This window comes from Trachypithecus francoisi, unplaced genomic scaffold (assembly GCF_009764315.1).
Source record: "Trachypithecus francoisi isolate TF-2019V2 unplaced genomic scaffold, Tfra_2.0 Lachesis_group4, whole genome shotgun sequence".
Classification (NCBI taxonomy): Eukaryota; Metazoa; Chordata; class Mammalia; order Primates; family Cercopithecidae; genus Trachypithecus; species Trachypithecus francoisi.
In genome coordinates this window covers 120,574,905-120,599,163 of record NW_022681469.1, presented here as the reverse complement: position 1 = coordinate 120,599,163, position 24,259 = coordinate 120,574,905, and the positions used below count along the sequence as shown (strand labels likewise).

At 44.7% G+C, this 24,259-nt stretch overlaps 1 long non-coding RNA gene across 1 annotated transcript in view; it reads right to left on the bottom strand.

Moving 5' to 3' along the window:
* The window catches only part of LOC117072563, an 88,365-nt gene that overhangs the window by 20,387 nt on the left and 43,719 nt on the right, over positions 1–24,259 (bottom strand). The window contains exon 3 of the long non-coding RNA XR_004432857.1: positions 20,734–20,841. This is a non-coding gene — a long non-coding RNA (uncharacterized LOC117072563). The remainder of the gene's footprint in view (positions 1–20,733; positions 20,842–24,259) is intronic.

Sequence of the window (24,259 nt, the reverse complement as noted above, 5' to 3'; positions counted from 1 at the left end):
CTGCCAGATTTCAAATGCAACAGTTACAGAGTGGTGCCTATTACTTGAGTCAATGTGATGTCCTCACCCAGACGTCTGGTCACCATTATATATAATTTATTAATCCAACCCAGAAACAAGGCAAAGGGAAAATGAACATGGACTTGAAGTGTCTGTGGTCATGAAATCGCTTTTCAGTTTGATGTCCCTACAAGTTCATGCTCATTTTCATTTCTCGATTTCTTCCCAAATTTGTTACCCCAGTGACTGACGCTCCAATTACGATTTCCTTCTCCAGTTTGCTCCCATGCTATCCAATAAATGTCATGGCCTTTCACTGCACCGTGCATTTATTTTCCAATTACTGTGGGTAAACAGGGATGTGCAAGCAATTGAATTGAAGCTTTTAACTCATTTGATTTGGTCCCAGGCGAAATTCAGAGATTGAGACATAAACATCAAAGCTATTCTCTACAGAAATGACAAGGGTCGGGATAAACTGCCTGAATAATCCCCTTTTGCAAAGAGTGAAAAGATGTCTGCTGGGACATCTTTACCCCGAAGTGACTTCACGTTCCAAAAAGACATGTTTCCAGGTCTGTCCAAGTGACGCTCTCATCTGTTTCAATTCTGAGCCAGCGCCGATCAGCCTCTTTCAATCTCCATTAGCAGGTTGGAAATTTATTTAGAAAGCCGATAGGTACTATTTGGGGGATTAATGACCGCTGATTTATGAATATTGAGTAGCATTTCAATAATCGGAGGCAGAGTAATCACTTGTGGCTGCAGCCAGCTCTCCTTGCCATTACAGCCTACAGCAATCACTCAAAGCCAGTTAAATGATTCTGATTTATGACCTTAACCTTCAGGGTCCACTCCATTTGCTCTCTCGGTGTGTAAATTCTAAAAATGCAATTCCCTCCACCTCCAGAGAGCCAATTTAAGTCAACATTATGCATGAGCCGAGAATGCGGGAATTCTCAGATCTCTTATTTCACTCATTAAATTTACACCGAACATCTTGCAATTAAAATTTCATATAGATTTCTTCTTATGATTGACATTTGGCCTTGATGAAATGGGTTCAAAATTTGGACTCTCAGAAGACTTAGAAGGAGTGAGATGTGGGTCTGGGCATTGTTTGGAGAAAGATGATGATCAGGCCCTAATACGTTGATTAGCATTTTGAACAGACTCGTCGGTGAAGGGTTGGCTCTACCCCACAGTGAAAGGCATTGGGGATCCAAGCCAGGAATGAGAAGCAAACCCAATCTGCTTTGAAAACTCTGCTCATTTAGTTTGTCAATAATAAAAGAAGAAACTCGTGGACTCTTAGAGCAAGAAGGAGCCTTGCAGATCTCATAGATCAAAGCCTCTGTGTTTCAGCCATAGAATCTAGTATCTAAAAGGAAAAGGACTTCCCCAACACAGCAGAGATGTGGGTACTCACCAATCTCTTCTTCCTTCCTTACACTGCTGCCTTGCAGTTTGGCCATGTGACCAAATTCTGATTAATGAAGTATTAAAGTAATGACTGTCATATCCAGGCTAGTTCATCAAACCTTTCCACACCCAGTCCTCATTCCATTTCCCCATCCAACTGCATGGACAGTCATACGAGTGAGAAATAAATATGTTGAGGCTCGCCACTGAATTTGAGGGTTGCTCTAGCAATTAAACCACTCTAACACACCCAAGAGCATGCTGTGGGTTAGTAAGGCAGCCCTTGAGCAATACATCCAAGGGCACACAGTGTGTCAGTTGGCCCACTTTTGACACCCAAGAACACACAGTGGGTCTAATATACTCAAGGACACACAGTGGGACAGTTGACCCACTCTTGACTAATACATCTAAGGGCACACAGTGGGTCAGTTGGCCTGCTCTTGACTAATATCCCAAGAACACACAGTGGGTCTAGTATACCGAAGAACACGCAGTGGTCAGATATACCCAAGGACATACAGTGGGACAGTTAACCCACTCTTGACTAATACATCTAAGGGCACACAGTGGGTCAGTTGATCCACTCTTGACTAATACACTCAAGAAGGCACAGTGGGTCAATTGGCCCACCCTTGAATAATACACTCAAGGGCACACAGTAGATCCATTGGCCCACTCTTGACTAGTAAACCCAAGGGCACACAGAGGATTAATTGGTTTACCCTTGGCTAATACACCTAAGAGCACGCAGGAGACGAATTGGCCTGCTCTTAAATAATACATCCAAGGACATGCAACGGACCAGTTGGCCCAGACTTCACCAGCAAATCCAAGAGCACACAGCGAGTTAGTTGTCCCGGCCTTGACTAATAAACCCAGAGGCACACAATGTGTAAGTTGGTTCACCTTTTACTAACACACCCATGGGCACACAGTGGGTCACTGAAGGAGTCAGAACTGAAGCCCAGACTTCAAGATTAGAGGCCCAGTGCCTTCTACTCCATTTGAAGTGCCTTGATTTTGGAGCATTTTTTGAGAAATCAAAGTAAAAATGTACACATCTAACTAGGTGTCAAGACTAGTCTCCCATGGCCGGGTGCGGTGGCTCACACCTGTAATCCCAGCATTTTGGGAGGCCGAGGTGGATGGATCATGAGGTCAAGAAATGAAGACCATCCTGGCCAACATGATGAAACCCCATCTCTACTAAAAATACAAAAATTAGCTGGGCAGGGTAGCACGCATCTATAATCCCAGGCACTCGGGAGGCTGAGGCAGGAGAATCACTTGAACCGAGGAGGCAGAGGTTGTAGTGAGCTGAGATCAGGCCACTGCACTCCAGCCTGGCAACAGAGTGAGACTCCAACTCAAAAAAAAAGAAAAAAAAAAGACTAGTCCTGAGGTAGGATTTATAAAAGTAACTCCCCCGTCCCATGTATCTGTTCAAATAGGTTAATACACACCAGCACCATTGCTTCGTTGTGTTGTGTTTTTGTTTGTTTCATTTGGGGCAGGGAACATTTTGACATAAGGAGGATAAAGAAGCTTAGTGGTACAACTTGTTTTTCTGGGTGGAGCCTGAAAGAGAAAGAGAAGAAAGATAGAAGTGCTGACATGTTGCCCATCTCTGCGGAGAATCAGAGGGACCGAACCGAGCCCCACAGCTGAAGGGGTGGAGTTGATGGAAGGCTACATGAGACTCCAGACACCCTAGACCCAGGGCAGAAAATGCAACAGAGAGCAGGCAGTGGTGTGTCAATTTTCAGGAGCAGGCTGGTGCAGAGGGGTTCTTGATAGGTAACAACTACCTGTTTCCGTAGTGTAAATACTCCCATCATAGTCAATTTCAGGCTATCCACATGATGTCATTAACCTCAGAGATGGGATGAGATGCACACAACTGACTCTGAAAAGCCAGTAGTGAGGTAATAGGCAAGACTTGATTCAGGAGGTATAGGGTTTGGATACCTGACCATATTGAGGACCACCTAAAACAGGGATGGGGTGGAATCAGCTTTCCATAAAACGTACCCACAGAGTGCCATGTCAGTTTTCCATTGCCATGGCAACACTTAGAAGTTACTGCCCCTCTCTGTGGCAATGACCTGATGACTCAGAAGTTACCACCCTTTCCCTAGAAATGTCTGCATAATCCACCCCTTCATTTGAATGTAATTAAAAGTGGGTATACATGTGAGTGCAGCACTGCCTCTGAGCTGCTACTCCAGGCACACTGCCTATGGGGTAGCCCTGCTCTGCAAGGAGCAGTATCTCTGTTGCTGCTGTGCACCATGGCTTCAATAAAAGTTGCAGTCTAACACCACCGGCTGGCCCTTGAATTCTTTCCCGGGCAAACCCAAGGACCCTCCCAAGATAAGCCCCAGTTTGGGGGCTCACCTGCTCTGCATCAGTAGAAACCAGCTCCAGCGCACCACCAAGAGAGACCATGTCTCCCCTACTATGCCACAATAACTCAGTATGGCTTCAGCATCCCGCAGATTTGAGAGGGCTCCAAAAACAGCAGAGCACAAGGAAAAACTGCAGAGCCCCATGGGAGCAGACAAACATGAAAGACACCAGCAACAGGGTTGGGAGTGGCCCCTCTCCTAGGTGATCTGTGCACAGCAGACTGCAGATGGGGAAGGAGAGATAGCATAAAACACATGGGTACATTCTTAAGCACAGAGACCTTGTTAGAAATAGGGGCAGGCTCAATATTGCAGAGCTGGTATTTCATGGATTGGGGAGAGAAGGTAGCATGGTTTCTGCACTCCTGTAAATACATCTTCATCTTCACTGACAGGCTAGTGAGACCCAGACCATTTCAGAAACACAAGAGAGACAGTGCTGATGGTTGGAACAAGAGAATTGCTCAGCCTAGAAGTCTCTAATATCTACCAGATACTTGGAGGAAAAAAAAAAAAACAAAAAGAAATAATGCACAAAGCATATTGCTAGAAAGTATACTAGAATTTGAGTGAAAATATCCAATTCTGGTCTCAGTCCTATCACTTCACATCTCAAATTGAGTTTTTTCAACTGTAAAATAGGAATGAAACTCCCCGCATTTCACAGGTTTCCTGGAAGAGTTCAATGAGCCAGAACGTGTGACTGTGCCTCTCACCCAGGAGCGATCTCTCCAACACCCAGAGAACACGGGCTGAATCTGATTCGGAACCAGAACAACAATTGCCTCTCATCTGGACTAAAGACTGGCCTAGGATGGCTCTCCTGACCTCAGAGCCAAGTTGCAGGGAGAACAGAATTTGACTTATCCACCTTCCCCTTGATTGGCCCAAACCCAACCAAAACCATCCTTTCAAGAGCATTTCACCGTTAGCCAGTCAGCTTCGCCGATTCACAGCCAACTGTTGTTTATCGTGTTGGTTCCAAATGCCAGGCAGCCCTGCACCGAGGACATGGGCAGAATTCAACAGGCAAAGACCCATCAGGCAGACAAACGTGTTCGGAAGACTCTCCAGCACGGCAGGTGGAGCCCCGCTCCCTGGGAAGCCAGTCCTCCACCTGGCACAGGAAACTCAAGTCTATCTATCCAGGCTGTAGCAAAGCCAGCCCCAGGCAAGTCTGAAAAATAGCAATGCATTCCCATGGAGCGTTTCTTCTCAATGTCTAATGCTTCTCTCGGGATATCACCCCATCCTCCATCTCAGCAAGCAAAAGTGGACATAGTCATGGAGCAGAGGAGGGTTGATATGAATAAATGTAAGACTTGGCATCCTGCACAGCACACGTCAACCATTTCTTTCATTTGCTCATTACTAAGTGAGCATTTGGTAAATGTCTGGGTCCCAAGCACAGAGCTAGAAACAGTGGATACAGGCACAGAACTAGAAACAGGGGACACAGACACAGAGCTAGGAACAGGGGACACAGAGCTAGGAACAGGGGACATAGGCACAGAGCTAGGAACAGGGGACACAAACATAGAACTAGGAACAAGGAACACAGACACAGGGCTAGGAACGGGGGCCACAGACACAGAACTAGAAACAGGGGACACAGACACAGCACAGAGCTAGGAGCAGGGGACATAGGCACAGAGCTAGGAGCAGGGGACACAGGCACAGAGCTAGGAGCAGGGGACACAGGCACAGAGCTAGGAACAGGGAACACAGGCACAGAGCTAGGAGCAGGGGGCACAGACACAGAGCTAGGAACAGGGGACAGAGACACAGAGCTAGGAACAGGGGGCACAGACACAGAGCTAGGAACAGGGGGCACAGACACAGAGCTAGGAACAGGGGACACAAACATAGAACTAGGAACAAGGAACACAGACACAGGGCTAGGAACGGGGTCACAGACACAGAGCTAGGAGCAGGGGCACAGGCACAGAGCTAGGAACAGGGGACACAGGACATATGAAACAAGGTCTCTGCAACTCAGTAGCTCAATTTGGGAGGAGTAGGGGGGCAAGAAAATAGGCCCTGTTTGTTTGTTTGTGTGTTTGTTTGTTTGTTTAAGACAGTTTTGCTCTGGCCCCAAGCTGGAGTACAGTGGCACAATCACGGCTCACTGCAGCCTCAACCTCCTGCACTCCAGGGATCCTCCCACCTCAGCCCCCACAGCAGCTAGAACTACAGCTGTGCACCATCACACCGGGCTAGTCTTTGTTTGTTTGCTTTTGTAGAGATGGGTTCTTGCCATGCTCCCCAGGGTGATTTCAAACTCCTGGGCACAAACGATCCTCGTGTGTTGACCTCTTAAAGTGCTTGCATTACAAGACAGACCTTTAAATACATCAGAGCAATAAGACATTACAGATGCTAACACATTGCCTAGACAGAGCCTCATGAGGACCCAGAAGGGACCCAGTGGGGACAGTGGTGTTCAATTTCACCCATTAGAGCTCCCTACAAAGTGCATCCCTTAAGCAGAGCGGGTATTCATGAAGCAGCCCTGGGGAAAGGGCTCAGGGCAGCCTCAACCAATCAATGCTCGAAGGCATTGATACACGACATAGGATGGTAGTTCTGGGGAGTTGCTGGTAACAATTCAGTTAGACCGGAGTTCTGAGAGCAAAGGGAGCTTCCATGAGTGACAAGGCTGGAGAGGTAAGCACAGGACAGATTGGGGTTAGCCTCACTTTGACCCTTACTGACAGGCACCCCATATTTCTGCAACCAGCACAGCTTCCAGCCCTTCCTCTGTTTATGGACACGGCTTGAGAATCAGGAGCATCAGGAAGGAAGCAGGAAAGAGGGGGACATGCTTCTCCAGGCATAGGGTCACGCAAGGATGCTCGTCTTTGCAAATCCACTCTGTCCTTACAGGGAGAGAAGGTACAAAGTACACGTTCCAGGAATCGATGACTCAGACCACGCAGCTGTCTGTAACATGATATGGTAACAAACATGGCTCCAGCTCCTGGATGCATCTACAGGGCAGCACTAGCTACTGGCTTGCAGGAAACAGCATAGATAATCACAGCCCTTCAGCCTCCAACAGCACTGTCTGTAAAGTCATGTTGTCAATGACATCAATCATTTTTTATTCATCCACCAATGTTATCCACTTTGCGGGATTCAGTAGTGCCTCTGAAACGCTTCCCTGCATTGCATAGTCCTCTCCCATGCTCTAGAGAACTGCACCTGCCATCCTTCCAATGAGGATGGGATGGGGAGAATAATAATGTTTGTTGAGACAGGGTCTCACTCTGTCATCGAGGCTGGAGTGCAGCAGCACCATCCTGGCTCACTGCAGCCTCGACTTCCTGGGCTCAAGTGATCCTCCTGCCTCAGCCTCCTAAAGTGCTGGGACTAATTACAGGCATGAGCCACCACACCCAGTGGAAAATAATAATTAAAACGATGGTACAATTACTCTGCATTCAGGCACCCCTTTAGACTCCTGAAGCACTTTTCTGCATGCTCCTTCAGTTATTCTAGCTTCTGGGTGACCAGCTGGCACTTGCTCAAGTCGAAATCTTTGCGGTCAGAATCTTTGCAGTCAGAACCCTGGGGGTCTTCCTAGTCCACCTCTCTGTCCATTGCAGATGTATCTCTTCCCTAGTTGAGTTGAGTGCTTAGCATTTAGTATGTTACCATTTTACAGATAAGTACCACTCTAATGATAATCACAGTAATAACATCTAGTGTTAATTAGGGCACTGGGCTAAGCCTGTGAAATGAGGTCAGCATCATTGTTAGTTCCCATTTTACAGAAGAGGAACCTGAGGCTGAGAGAGGCAGATTGCCCAAGGCTCACAGTGAACAAGTTTGAAAGTAGAGACTCAACCCAGTTTTCTGGAACATTGTCTCTTAATAAGCAATTGGTGATGATTGCTAAATACATCATTGCTGACTCTCAAACAGAAGCATTGCATCGCTGCCTCCCGGGTGTGGTCTCCTTATAAATAAATGCCTGGGCTGAGAGACTCTAAAGAGAACACACCAGCCCTGTGAGTGCTCTTATGCAGGGCTGAGCTAAGCCACCCAGACCATCAAGGAGAAGATTATTAAATAACTTTTTCAAAGTCCAATAACCTTCCCTCTCTGGAAGTTCTTTATGGACTCAGAGAAAGGTGTGTGTGTGTGTGTGTGCGTGTGTGTGTGTGTGTGTGTGTGACAGAGACAGAAACAGAGAAAGATACAGAGACAGAGGGAGCCCTAGAGAAATCAAGAGAAACAGAGGGCAACATCTCCAGCTACAAAATAATATTTGGGACTCACTTTTAAGAATCGCAACATACCTTCCTCAAGCAGCAAAATATTGGAGCATCTCAGAAACAATTGCGATCAGTCTCCCCATTCTAATTCTCGGGGCACATTTTATTGGGGTTACAGCTCTAACTGTATTCTAGCTGGCATCAGATCACATCATGTACAGCTACGCCAGCCTATCCGGTCGGTAGAGCAATTCAAAGCTTATTCAGAAAGGACAAGGGTTCCGCCTTGTACAACACCCTATCCATAATGCCAGGGATATAATAACTGTTTGACAAATGTTTGTTGGCCAAAAGATCACATTCCAGAAGGGATAATTTAGCATGTTGCCATTTTATATTCAAGCAAATAGGTTTGGATGTGGCAGTTACCACTGTAACAGAAGCAAAGACAATGCATAAAAATTGACCAGAGAGATGCTTGTACACCGGTGTTCATGGCAGCATTAGGCACAAAAGCCAAAAGGTAGAAACAACCAGCATACCACCAATAGATGAATCAATAAACAAAACATGGCATACCCCTACAATAGACTATGATTCAACATGTATGAGCCTTGAAAATATTATGCCAAACAAGACAAGCCAGTTACAAAAGGACAGACATTGTATAAGTTCACATAATGAACTATCTAAAAAAGGCAAATTCATAGAGACAGAAAGTAAATTAGAAGTTACCTTGGGCCGGGCACAGTGACTCATGCCTATAATCTCAGCACTTTGGGAGGCCGAGGGGGAGCGGATCACTTGAGGCCAGGAGTTTGAAACCAGCCTGGCCAACATGGTGAAACCCCGTCTCTGTTAAAAATACAAAAATTAGCCAGGCGTGGTGGCTAGCACCTGTAGCCCCAGCTACTTGGGAGGGTGAGGTGGGAGAATCACTTGAATCCAGGAGGCAGAGGTTGCAGTGAGCAGAGAAAGCATCACTGCACTCCAGCCTGGGTGACAGAGCAAGACTCCATCTCAAAAAAAAAAAAAAAAGTTACCAGAGTCTGGGATAAGGAGGAATGGGAAGTTATCCTTTTTTTCACCTCCATCTCTCAGGTTCAAGTAATTCTCCTGCCTCAGCCTCCCAAGTAGCTGGGACTATAGGCATGAGCCACCACCCCCAGCTAATTTTTTGTATTTTTAGTAGAGATGGGGTTTCACCATGTTAGCCATGCTGGTCTCAAACTCTTGACCTCAGGCGATCTGCCTCCCTCGGCCTCCCGAGGGGCTGGAATTACAGGCATGAGCCATGGCACCTGGCCTGGAAAGTTATCCTTAATGCATATGAGTTTCTGTTTGGAGCGATTAAAAGATTTCAAAACCAGGTAATGGTGATAGTCAGAGAATGAGAGGAGAGAGAGAATCAAGAAAAATAACGAATGGGTACTAGGCTTAATACCCCAATAAAATAATCTGTACAGCAAGCCCCCATGACAAGTTTACCTATATAACAAACCTACGCCTGTACCCCTGAACTTAATAAAAGTTAAATTAAAAAAAGAATAGTGATAGTTACAATGGTGATTGTAATAAATGCCACTAAATTTTACACTTTCAAATAGTTAATAGGATTTTATCGTAATCTTTTCTGCATCTATTGAAATAATCACATGATTATTTGTTCTTAATTCTGTTTATGTGGTGAATCACATTTGTTGATTTCTGTATTTTGAACTATGCTTGCATCCCAGCATTAAGACCTAACTGACTTGTGATGAGTTAACTTTTTGATATGCCCATCAACAGTGGATTGGATAAAAAAGATATATATACTTGTATATATCTATATATCTATATATTTATAGATATATATCTATAGATTTATATATTTATATCTATATCTATATATCTTTATATCTATATAGTTGTATATAGATATATTATAGATATATATCTATATATAAATATATAGATATATTTTATATATCTAAATATATAGATCTATATAGAGATATCTATAGATCTATATATAGATCTATATATAGATCTATATATAGATCTATATATAGATCTATATAGAGATATCTATAGATCTATATATAGATCTATATAGAGATATCTATAGATCTATATATTTAGATATATAAAATATATAAGATATATTTTATATATCTAAATATATCGAGCTATATAGAGATATCTATAGATCTATATATAGATCTATAGATATAAAATATATAAGATATATTTTATATATCTAAATATATAGATCTATATAGAGATATCTATAGATCTATATATTTAGATATATAAAATATATCTATATATTTATATCTATATCTATATATCTTTATATATAGATATATATCTATAAATATATAGATATATTTTATATAAATATAAATATATCTATAAATATATAGATATATTTATAGATATATATTAAATATATAATATATATTTAATATATAATATACATATAAATATATAAATAAATAATATATCTTTATATATAGATATATATTTAATATATAATATACATATAAATATATAAATATATATATTTGGCAATATACAAATATATATTTTATATATTTCTAAATATATATACAGTATATATACAGTGGGATACTATGTAGCCATGACAAAGACCAAAATCATGTTCTTCGCAGCAGCATAGATGCAGCTGGAGGCCACCATCCTAACCGAATTAATGCAGAAACAGAAAACCAAACACAGTATGTTCTTACTTATAAGTGAAAGCTAAACATTGGGTACACAAGGACATAAAGATGGGAGCAAGAGACACTAGGGAATACAAGAGTAGGGAGAGAAATGAGGGAGCAACTATTGAAAAACTACCTACTGGGTACTATGTTCACTTCCTGGATGATGCGTTCAATCATACTTTAAACCTCAGCATCACACAATATGCCTTTGTAACAAACCTGCACATGTACTTGCAGAATCTAAAAGTTGAAAACAAATAAACACAATAAAATAAAATATGTTGCTTTATTTTTCCATACTATAAATAAATAAAAATATAAGCATTAAAATAATTCATAAATAGGGCAAATGTTATTTGCACACACAGACACACACACACATATACACACACACATATGTATAAATCACCCAAAGAAAAGGCCAAAAAGGCCGGGCGCAGTGGCTCAAGCCTATAATCCCAGCACTTTGGGAAGCAGAGATGGGCGGATCACGAGGTCAGGAGATCGAGACCATCCCGGCTAACACGGTGAAACCCCGTCTCTACTAAAAAAAAAAAATACAAAAAACTAGCCGGGCAAGGTGGCAGGCGCCTGTAGTCCCAGCTACTGGGGAGGCTGAGGCAGGAGAATGGCGTGAACCCGGGGAGGCAGAGCTTGCAGTGAACCCAGATTGTGCCCCTACACTCCAGCCTGGGCGACAGAGCAAGACTCCGTCTCAAAAAAAAAAAAAAGAAAAAGAAAAGGCCAAAAAAAGTAGTCAGGGATTGATTGATGGATGACATTGGCAGTTGTAGCATCTAAGTGCTGAGCATTTAGAAGAAAGACAAAAATAAAAAAGTGGACAAGCATTCGTTCATTTCAGGGCATCAGAGAGGGCTTCTGTGAGGAGGTGATAACTGAATGTGCTGTCAAAAGCATTCATTTGTGCAAACAAGTAGTCATTCCAAGAGCAGAAAAAGCACATGAAAAGTGTTGCCTCTTTCAATTCTTGGCAGAACCAAATGAGATCTATCACCCGCACAGAGGCATCTCCCTCTCTGGGTCCCAGGAGAAGAGCCATCCACACCCACAAGGGAATCTTATGATTCCCTTGAGTGGGTGATAAGAGGGGAGAGACCTCTTATCACCCACTCAGAATCTGCAAGATTCAGCTCAACTCCTCCACCATGAAGCCTCTCCATGTTCCCAGCCAACATGGACTCTCCCTGCTCTGAATTCCGTTGTGCTCTCAAGCTGTTCCATACATCCTAAGAACTTAATTACACACGGCTTTGTATTGCTTCCTAATTCAGGGTCCCCAAAGCCATTCTGTGGTTTACTAATCCCCTGAAATTCTCTGTGAACAAGAGTTTCCATGGTCAAATAATTCTGGGAAATGTAGTCAACAATATCTGCCTTTTGAACATCACAATGCATGTGAGCTCATTAAAGACTCCGAGAAGCCCAACAATTTTTAATTTTGTTTTGCCCAGTAGGCTCTGCAAAATCCTTTGTCCTTGTCCCCACGACTCTGTTTTTTTTATTATTATTATTATCACCAGTTAATATCTTGCAATACTCATGTACTCCTGCTCCTTAGGGAGGGAAATGCTGACCTAATAGATTTCCAAACCAAAGCCTTGTCTCCCCCAGAAGAATGTAGGCTCGTGGAGGGTAGGGTATGCATTTGCAATTTCTTTTATCCCATCCCCTCACAGTGCCAAGCGCAGCACCTGATTACGCATCCTAATGGATCCTGTTGCCTTGACGACCAGCTCGGAGTTGCTATTTCAGGACTTTCTCTCCATCTTTGGAGCCCCAGGAAAGCGGCAAATGCCATAAGGCATTAGTCTGAGTGTGCTGCATTTTCAGCAAAGTGGCGTTAATAATGTCCTGTGCATCTCATCAGCCAGGGCTCTGCAAGACAGGCAGTACACGAGGCTGCCAGTGACATATCACCGAAGCCACCTCCTCAAGCCCCCACTGCTCACAGTAACGCTCAATTCTTGTTGTTTTTGTGTTTTTTTTTTTAATTTTTCCAGCTAATTTGGTAGGTGGGAAGTGGCACTGCATTGTTTACAGCCCCTCGTTCTTGGAAGTAATATGACCCCTCCAGTGAAAACCTCCCATCTGGGTAGCCCCATCTGTTTCTGTCACCGTGAACAGTTCCTCTGTGCTTGTGGAGCACTTTATGGGGACATCAAAGCCCAGGGTTAGTCTCTGTGCCTCTAATCATAAGAAGAGCACAATTGCTACCTGGTCCCAGGGAAGAGAAGCACAGACGAAGCTTCCTCCCTCCTCAGCTAAGTGCCAGTGGCAGCTCCCAGTACCAGGAATCCCCATCTGTCTCCCTTCTGGTCTGTCGTGAGCCCACAGGCCCTGCCTGGGATTGAGAGAGGCCCAAAGCTCTTCCCTAATAGCACCAATCTGCCAACAAAGCTGAAAGAGACAGCCTTGGCCTATGAGTGAAGCAGGGATCTATGGGCTGGTTGAGCTGAAACAGAGGAAGAGTTACACTGGACAGATAGCAGTGTCTGTGACCGACTTCCATCATGGGTTGTGTTTACTTCTTCAGTGACCTTCCTCATTTCTAGTTCACTGTTGGTGCCACTGTGCATACTTGTTCTAGTTAACTGTTGCTCCATAACAAATTATCCCAAAACAGAGAGGCTTTAAACAACAACCATTTGCTTTGCTCACTAATGTTCAATGTGGGCAGGGCTCGGAGGGGATGGCTCATCTTAGTTCCAGGAAGCATAAGGTGAAGCAGCTCCACTGGGGCTGGAGGATTCAAGATGGTGCACTCACTTAGCTGGCAAGATGGTGCTGGTTGTTGGCTGGTATCTCAGCTAGGGCATTCATCTGAGGGCCTTGGTTCCTTTCCACATGGGCCTCACAGCTTCCTCATAGCATGGTGGCTGCTTGAGCTTCCTCATAGCATGGCGGCTCAGGACAGTCCAAGTATTCCAAGAGCAAGGAATGAAAACTGCTATTCTCTTAAGACCTGGGCCTGAAAACTGGCACAGCATCATGTGCACATATTCTGTTGTTCAACCAATCACAGAGCCTTCCCAGATACAACGGGAGGTGTCACAGACCCCAACTCTAAACAGGAAGAGTTTCAAAGAATTGTTGTCATCTCTAATTTACTTCAGTGCTTGACACTGTCAGGTGACTTGTAACAAACTCTTGCTTTGGTCCATGTGAGCTAGTACAAACCAAAGCTGTGTTGTTGGTTCTTAGCACAAATCTCCACCTCTCAGCAGGCAGGAAGGAAGGAAGGAAGGAAGGAAGGAAGGGAGGGAGGGAGGGAGGGAGATCACCAAGTCGCCTTAAAGTCAACACTTGTCCCTGTCTCTGGGGATGCCCCATAATCTATCAGACTGCCCAAGCCAGGGTCCTTAACTCCTCCCTCTCCATCAACCCCACATCTCACTAGGTACCAAGTCCAGCCAATGCTACTTCCTCTCTCTAGAATTGTAACTGCCCAATGAGTTCACCTTGCCTGCTGCCTAGAAAGAGCAAGGAGAGGAATCGCTGAGGAATTGCCGGGCACACTGGCTCACGCCTGTAAGCCCAGCACTTTGGGAGGCCGAGGTGGATGGATCACGAGGTCAGGAGATGGAGACCATCCTGGCTAACATGGTGAAACCCCATCTCTACTAAAAATACAAAAAATTAGCCGGGCGTGGTGGCGGGCGCCTGTAGTCCCAGCCACTCAGGAGGCTGAGGCAGGAGAATGGCGTGAACCTGGGAAGTGGAGTTTGCAGTGAGCCAAGATCGTGCCACTGCACTCCAGCCTGGGCAACAGAACAAAACTCCGTCTCAGGAAAAAAAAAAAAAGACACACGAATTGCAATAGAGAAAGAGCGATTTACACAGAGTTGGCTGTGCAGGAGATCAGAGTTTTATCATTCCTCAAATCAGTCTCCCTGAGCATTCAGGAATCAGAGATTTTAAAGATAATTTGGCAGGTAGGGGCTTGGGAAGTGAGGAGTGCTGATTGGTCAGGTTGGAAATGGAATCACATTGGGTAGAAGTGAGTTTTTCTTGCTGTCTTCTGTTCCTGGGTGAGATGGCAGAACTGGTTGAGCCAGATTGTTTGTCTGGGTGGTGTCAGCGGATCCACCCAGCACAGTCTGTACAATATCTCAGGCACCGAGGGTTTACGATAGTGATGTTGTCCCCAGGAGCAATTTGGGGAGGTTCAGACTCTGCATAGCCCCTAAATGGTAATTTCTAATCTTGTAGCTAATTTGTTAGTCCTGCAAAGGCAGACTAGTCCCTAGGCAAGAAGGGGGTCTTTTCAGGAAAGGGCTATTATCAACTTTGTTTCAGAGTCAAATCATGAACTGAACTACTTCCGAAAGCTAGTTCAGCCTACACCCAGGAATGAACACGGACAGTTTAAAGGTTAGAAGCAAGATGGAGTCGGTTAGGCCTGATCTCTTTCACTGTCAAAACTTTTTCGGTTATAATTTTTACAAAGGCGGTTTCACAATCAGACCTCTAGATTCCATCTCCACGGCCACCACCTTTGTTCTCAAGTCTTGTCATCTTTGGAGCCAAGTTCCTCTAAAAACCCTCACAGGGTTCCCTCTCCACCATTGCCAGCTACCTCTTGCTAAACGACCAATATGATCATCCCATTCCCAACTTAAGTCCATCAACAGCTCTGTTACAGGAAAGGGGTCCCAATCCAGACCCAAAGAGAGGGTTCTCGGATCTCACGCAAGAAAGAATTCAGGATGAGTCCATGGAGTAAAGTGAAAGCAAGTTTATTAGGAAAGTAAAGAAATAAAAGAATGGCTACTCCACAGATAGAGCAGCTCCAAGAGCTGCTGGTGCCCCTTTTTTATGGTTATTTTTAAATTATATGCTAAATAAGGGGTAGATTATACATGCCTCCCGTTTTTAGACCATATAGGGTCACTTCCTGACGTTGCCATGGCATTTGTAAACTGTCATGGCGCTGCTGGGAGCGTAGCAGTGAGGACAACCAGGGGTCTCTCTCATCGCCATCTTGGTTTTGGTGGGTTTTGCCCAACTTCTGTACTGCAACCTGCTTTATCAGCAAGGTCTTTATAACCTGTATACTGTGTCGACTTCCTATCTCACCCTGTGACTAAGAATGCTTTAACCATCGGGAATGTAGCCCAGTAGGTCTCAGCCTCATTTTAGCTCCTATTTAAGATGGAGTTGCTCGGGTTCAAACGCCTCTGACAGCTCCATGTCAGATTTAGGGACAAATTCCAAAATCTCCATGGCCTGGACCTTGACCTCTCCATGGCCTGGACCTCTAGCCTCCTGATCCCCTCACTAATTGCTCAGTGTGTCCACCCCGCCTTTGCTCTTGCAGTGGCTTTTACCAGAAATGTCTTCCTCCATGTCCTCCAACTCCTCTCCCCTTGCCTCCTCCTGCTTTATTGTTAATCACTTTCTCAGACTTGTAACAAAAAGAGTAGCTCCTCCAGAAAGGCTTCCAGGCTGCCTGCATTTCCTCTATCCTGGCTCAGTTATGCTGAGTGACCATCTGCTTAGGTATACATCTCCCAAAGGAGACTGAGTCCCTGAGAGCAGAAACTACCCATTGCGTATTATTGCACTCACAGATGTTCAGTGAAGGTCAGAAGTATGAATGAAGGGATACAGGAACACAAGAAATCACATGCAATCCTGCAATGCAGTGGGGACCTTGCCATGAAGACTCATCAACCTGTATTAAACTGCCTTAGCCAACATTACAATAGCAAGAAAATTGTGGCAGTGAAAGAGATCTGATTTAACACACTCCCATCTTGGCTTTCCCTTAATTATTTTTGGGCTTTTAGGCCTAGCTGACTTTGAAAGACATTTAGGTTGAAGTTTAAATGGTAATAGGCCTTCCCTCAAACTCAATTGCCTCTGTAAAGCTAATGAAAAGCTGCCAGGCTAGGGGGAGAAGAGGAGCCCAAATTCTGCTAAGACGTAGACATAGGTTGCCAAAATTTCCTGCAGACAACACCACTATTGTAGATTGGCCTTTTGAGATACCTTTTGAGGTTTTTTGCACGTCTGACACTATGGCTCCACTTGGAATAAAGGACTCCCATGGCTCCACATGGGAGCAACTCAACTCAAAAAGACAGTTTCAAACCCCTATGGTTTCATCTCCACCCCAACCAATCAGCAGAAAGCACCTATTTCCTAGCTACCCCCACTCCTTCTCCAAACTGCCTTTGAAAAACCTCTAATTATGAGCCTTCAGGGAGATTGATTTGAGCAGTAACCAGTCTCTCATGTGGTGTGACTGGCCTTCTGTCAATCAAACTCTTTCTTTACTGTAATGTCATGGTCTTTACTTGTGCAGCAGGCAGGAAGAACCCAGCAGACAGTTACATGTAGAGGTAAAGTTGCTAATGCCTCCTCCAATCCCGGTAACCTTGTGAAGATTCTCCCTTGTTTTTAGCTCTTGTCTCATTGTTATTTCTCCTGGCCACTATTATGAGCCGGGAAGGGACGGAGAGGAAAACATAGCAGAAAGTGTCAGTCACTCCTCTCCTCTGGAGACATTTGCTGCAAAATGGCATTATCACTCCCAGTTTGAGCTTGTTTGCCTTAGTTCAGCATGTCTAGGGGCAGTAGCCTTGAAGGGAAGCCCAAGAGACAGATAAATACAAGTCCTTCTTCCCAGAGATGCTCTAAACAAAAGCATCTCTCTCCCTTTCAATCTCTCTCTCTCTTTCTCTTTTTCCTCCTCTCTACTCCAAATGGGAACCAAGAATTCCCTTCTGGTCTCTCTCTGGCCCTATTAGAGGCAGGAAGCCCACATTTATTTTGCACTTCCATGAACAGGCACCCAAATAGGCATTGTCCGTACCCTGAGTCATTTCTCCTCACAGGATACTTTTTTTTGTAAGACAGGGTATCACTTTGTCACCCAAGCTAGAGTGCAGTAGAATGATCATAATCATTGCAGCCTCCAGCTCCTGGGCTTAAGGGATTCTCCCACCTCAGCTTCCCAGGTAGTTGTGACTACAGGCATGCACTACCATTCTGGGTTAATTTATCTTTTTAGATATGGAGTCTTGCTATGTTGCTCAGGATGGTCTCAAACTCCTAGCCTCAAACAATCCTACTGTCTCAGCTGCCTTCACAGGATTCTTAAGAAGCAGGGATCCTGCTTTGAGAGTTGAGCTGAGTTTCAGACAGATTGTGTTATCTTGTTCAAAGTCACAAAGTTACAGGGTGGCAGGTCAGGCCCAGAAGCCCAAGTTAAGCTACTTTTCAAGCCTACACTCTGCATTTCACCTCCTAAGTCATACCTCATGTAACTGAACCATCTCACGCTTTTTCAACCTCTGAGTTCACTGAAGTCACTTTAATTTTTTTTTTTCTTTTTGTTTGAGATTGAGTTTCGTTCTTTCACCTAGGCTGGAGTGTAGTGGTGCGATCTTGGCTCACTGCAACCTCTGTTGGTTTCAAGCAGTTCTCCTGCCTCAGCCTCCCGAGCAGCTGGAATTACAGGTGCCTGCCATCACGCCTGGCTACTTTTTGTATTTTTAGTAGAGACAGGGTTTCACCATGTTGACCAGGCTGGTCTCGAACTCCTGACCTCGTGACCTGCCTGCATCAGCCTCCCAAAGTTCTGGGATTACAGACGTGAGCCACCGTGCCTGGCCCAGACACTTTAACATTAATGCCAAAACACTACTTCTCCTAATCTCTGCTGGCTTTCATGGTATCCCAGAACTGACCTCCTAACAATCTTTCCAAAATAAGTCTGAAGTTTGCCATGGGACTGGGGGGTGTTAGAAGCAGATTACCACCAGCATCCAAAACATGATGCTGCCACACCCAACTCTTTAAACATGGTGCCATCATTCTACAGGCCAACGTGGATCTCTGGACAATCTTTGACATCTGGGAGGCTTGGGTCATGGGCAGGGGAGGCTGAAGTAAGTCAGACAGGTATTTGAATTCCAATTCCAGCTGTTCTCAGGTGCAAATCACAGAGATTAATTGAGCCTTAGTTTCCTCTTCTACACAAGGGTTGTGACAGAGGTGTTCTAACCAGAGTGACTCCGTCTTGAGTGAGGGCTACGAACATGAGGCTGGGACCTGCTGGGCTGCATTCCCAGAAAGTCAGGCATTCCTAGCCTCTAGATGTTTATGGTTAAGGGAGCAAATTAATAATGTTTACTAAACAGACCCAGACTTGGGAGTGCCCAGATATCCTGATATCTGGAAAACAAAAGCATTTCCTAATTTTGCTTTATTATTAATATTAATTCTTGAAAAATATAGTAATTAAGAAAATTTAGCCTTTATCACAAACCCTGGTAGCAGAGAATATCTCCCCATACATACGAGTATTGGACCTAGGGTGGACGCGTTCCTCCTCTTACTTTCAGGAACACCCTACTCTGTCTATGGAGTAACTGTATTTTCACCACTTTACTTTCTTAATAAACTTGCTTTTACTTTGCACCGCAGACTGACTCAGAATTCTTTCTTGTGTGAGATCCAAGAACCCTCTCTTGAGGTCTGGATTGGGACTTCTTTCCTGTAACAGTTGGGTATGGGAGCAATAATAACACCTCCTTCTAGTTTGCAAAAGACTAGTGCTGTGCCTAGAACATGGTACAGACTAAGTAAATAGGAACCCTTATTTTAATTATTATTACCTTCATTGTTTCTATTAAATTACAGGAAAACAGGCAGAGGTACTAAGGCTGTTTTTAATATATAAAGTAATCGGCCCAGATGTGACAATGCTGTGTATATGGCTGTGGTTTGAGTGCATTTCTCCAAAATTCATGTGTTGGAAAGTTGGTCACCAACACAGCAGTGTTGAGAGATAGGACCTTTGGCAGGTGAATAGGCCATGCATAAGGACAGAACTCTCATGAATAGATTAATGCATTCTTGAATTAAGAAATTAATAGGTTAATGGGTTATCAAAAGAGTGAGTTACTTGTCACAAGAGCAGGTTTATTATAGAAGCCACTTTAGTCCTCTTTCGTGAGCCCCCTAACCTTGTGATGCCTTGTGCTGCTTTGGAACTCGGCAGAGTTCACACCAGCAAGAAGGTTCTCACAAGATGAAGTCACTCATCCTTGGACTTCCCAGTCCCCAGAACTGTAAGAAATAAATTTCTGGCTGGGTATGATGGCTCATCCTTGAAACACGGTGCCATCATTCTACAAGCCAACATGGACCTCTGGACAGTATTCCAAATCTGGGAGGCTTGGGTGGTGGGCAGGAGAGGTTGAAGTAATTCAGACAGGTATTTGATTTCCAATTCCAGCTGTTCTCAGGGGCAAATCACAGAGGCTCACTGTAATCCCAGTGCTTTGGGAGTCTGAGTTAGGAGGATCACTTGAGGCAGGAGTTCCAGACCAGTCTGGGAAACATAGTGAGACCTCATCACTACAAAAAAGTTAAAAACAAAAAAAAAATAGCCAGATGTAGTGGCATATATCTGTACTCCCAGCTACTTGGGAGGCTGAGGCAGGAGGATTGCTTGAGCCCAGAAGTTCAAGGGTGGAGAGAGCTATGATCACACCACTGCACTCTAGCCTGGGCAACAGAGAAAGACTGTATCTCAAAGAAAATGGAAGAAATAAATTTATTTTCTTCATAAATTAGCCAATCTCAGGTGTTTAGTAATAGCAACAGAAAACAGACTAAGACAGATATCAAGCCATTACCAAACTATCCTGCATTGATCAAGTGCCCCTTGTTAAAACAGCATTTTTCAGAATCAGGCAGAAGCAGGAGGGGGTGGCTCACTGGTCAGTTAGGATGTGTAAATACATTGAGCTGTTCCCACTGCTCACTTTGCTGAAATTCAGTGCCTGAAAGTGTAGGTATAAGTTGCTGGCATTGCAGCTGTACTCAGTCCTTCCAAGTCTGTAGTGATGACCTCCAGATTTGATAACCACCAATTTCGAGCTCATCCCTGCCTTGGACTTCTCTCTAATACAGCCAATAACCACAACTCACAGTTCTGATTCTTCCTTCCTTTGGGAACCTTCTATTGATCGCCCTTCTTTGCTTATGCCAGTCTCTCCTCTGCTTCCAGTATCCCCGTTCTCCATGGATCTAATTCACCTGAGGAACATAAAACATTAAGAATATCCCTAATATGAACTGAATCAGAGTCTCATTAGATGGACTCCAGGATCTGGTCTCAAGAAGCCCTCCTTAGCCTACCAAAGTTTAGGGGCCACATTTATAAACCCAGTCCATCTTTTGAGAACCAGTTGAAGTCTCACCTCCTTCAGGAAGCCCTACCTGATTGCAGCGGGCTGTCTCCTTGTTGCATCAGAGAACAGGCAGTTGTATTAGTCTATTCTCACATTGCTATAAAAAGCTACCTGGAACTGGGTAATTTTTTTTTTTGTTGGGGGGGACAGAGTCTGGCTGTGTCGCCCAAAAGCTGGAGACCAATGGCATGATCTCAGCTCACTAAAACCTCTGCCTCCCGGGTTCAAGCAATTCTGCTGCCTCAGCCTCCCCAGTAGCTGAGACTACAGGTGCGTGCCACCATGCCCAGCTAATTTTTGTATTTTCACCATTTTGTTTCACCATTTTGGCCAGGATGGTTTAGATCTCTTGACCTCATGATCCGCCTGCCTCAGCCTCCCAAAGTGCTGGGATTACAGGAGTGAGCCACCAGGCCCAGCCAAAACTGGGTAATTTATAAAGAAAAGAGATTTAATTGACTCACAGTTCCACAGGACATACAGGAAGCATGGCTGAGGAGGCCTCAGGAAACTTTTAATCACGCATAAGGCAAAGAGAAAGCACACATGTCTTACATGGCTGGAGCAGGAGGAAGAGAGAGCAAAAGTTGTTGGGGGGTGTTACACACTTTTAAACAACCACATTTCATGAGAACTCACTGTCACAAGAATAGCAAGGGGGAAATTCTCTCCCATGAGTCTATCAGCCCCCACCAGGCCCTTCCTCCAACACTGGGGATTATGACTGGGCATGAGATTTGGGCAGCAACACAAATCCAAACCGTATCAGTAGTCATAACATGAAGCAGTGCCATAAACGTTACTTATGTCTGCCATGAGAGAAGAAATAGGGGAATAATGTCTCCCACACCACGCATCTGTTATTCCTGGACTAGGTGATCACTATGGATCTTTCAGGGGTGGTTGTGTGTGTGTGTGTGACAGAGAGAGAGAAAGAACACTACTTTATCTTCCCTATTAAATACAGCCTGAACCCTGCCTCAAAATATTTCAGCTGCCATCTATCATTGTAGCCTTATTTCTTCTTATCTTACAAACTTTTGGTCCTCTTGAATCCTAGACTACAATACGAAAATCCTCAATAGGTATCACAATCTGACCTTTTCTCAGTTAATGCCAAATATACCCAGTTGAGTGAGGGCCTCTCAACTCATTAGCACATTGCTATGGACTGAATTGTCTCCCCACCACCCCCAAAAATTCCTATGCTGAAGCTCAAACCCCCAATGTGACTGTGTGTGGAGATGAGGCTTGTAGGGGGTAATTAAGGTTAAGTGAGGTCATAAGGGCACAATCCTAATCCTACAGGGTTGGTGATTTTATTAAAACAAAAAGAGAGAGCTCGTTATCCCTTCTCTCTCTCTCTCTCCCCACTAGGTAAAGACATAGCAAGAAGGCAACTGTTGGCAAGCCAGGAAAAGAGTCCTCACAAGAACCTAACCATACTGAGAAACCTCAACTGTCTTCCAGTCTCCAGAATTGACAAAAAAAAAAGATGACTTTCTATTGTATAAGCCACTCTGTTTATGACCCCTTCTTTCCCTGGGTTGTAGGCTGCTCTTTTCACATAATGTCATTTAATTTTATAATTTTTGATTCTGCTTCATATAATAAAACAATCTTGTTCATGTTTTTAAGGTGGTCCTATTTGTTTTACAACTTTAACCTTGTATTTGATGCTAAACTCTTTCTCTCCCCTCTTGGTGCCAGCTGGACTGGAGACTTAAGAGCTTTGGGGTGGCAGGGGTTCTGTTCTCTCAGATGGGCCACCATCTAGCCTCTTGCTGCTGGGGTTTCCTTGTCCTTAGGTGGCCCCAGGGGATATTGGTATCACCATGACATCTTACCCTTGATTACGGGGGAATCTCATCCCTGCCAGGCCAAATGGCAAGACTGCCACCACCCTCCACACCGCTCCTCCGGGTGCTCCCTGCTCTTCTGCTTTCTTGACTTCCTCTCTCTCCTTGTCCCATAACACCAGGAGGCTTTACCAGTCAGCAGCTGGGCAGGTAAGAGACAGGTTCTAGGCTCTGCCTGAATGGTGGGAGGTAGTTCATACACCCAAACCACACAACAAGGGAGATCAAGGGCAAGCCCATGGGAAAGTGACTGCCCTTCCCCCAAAACTTTCTGTTCTCCCAAAAGACTCCATCCTCATGGCAATGGCTGGGGCCTTCACAGGGTTGGGAGGCTAGAGACTCTGCAGGAGGCCAGTACCCTGCCCCACTCAACTCCCAAATCAGAGTGTCTCTGGGTCTTCTGGCTAGAGTGGCCTTGAGTATGTGTATTAAAGAAACTTAAATTTGGCTGGGCACAGTGGGTCTTACCTGCAATCCAAAAACCTTGGGAAGCCAAGGCTGGAGGATCACTTGAGGCCAAGAGTTCAAGATCAGCCTGGGCAACATAGCGAGACCTCATCTTTAGTAAAAATAAAATAAAATAAAAATTAGCTGGGCATGATGCCATGAGACTGTAGTCCCAGCTACTCAGGAGGCTGAGGCAGTGGGATCACTTGAGCCCGGAAGACCAAGTCTGAGGTGAGTTATGCTCTCACCACTGCATTCCAGCCTGTGCAATACAGCCAGACCTTGTCTCAAAAAATAAGTAAAGCCAAAAACCTTGCAAGAAAATCTAGAAGACCACATGTACGATTTGGGAGTTAACCTAGACTGGAAACCCAAAAGCTGCAAAATAAAGACATACATGTTTAACTATGTAAAACTTAGAACTTAAATGTGCAAGAAGAACCATAAATTAAGTCAAGAGACAATAGATCTGGAAGAAGCACTTTCCCAGGCCGGGCACGGTGGCTCAAGTCTGTAATCCCAGCACTTTGGGAGGCCGAGACGGGCGGATCACGAGGTCAGGAGATGGAGACCATCCTGGCTAACACGGTGAAACCCTGTCTCTACTAAAAAAAAATGCGGGCTGGGCGCAGTGGCTCAAGCCTGTAATCCCAGCACTTTGGGAGGCCGAGACGGGCGGATCACAAGGTCAGGAGATGGAGACCATCCTGGCTAACATGGTGAAACCCCGTCTCTACTAAAAAATACAAAAAAATAGCCGGGCGAGGTGGCGGGCGCCTGTAGTCCCAGCTACTCGGGAGGCTGAGGCAGGAGAATGGCGTGAATCCGGGAGGCGGAGCTTGCAGTGAGCTGAGATCTGGCCACTGCACTCCAGCCCGGGCGACAGAGCGAGACTCCGTCTCAAAAAAATAAAAAATAAAAATAAAAATAAATGCAAAAAATTAGCCAGGCGAGATG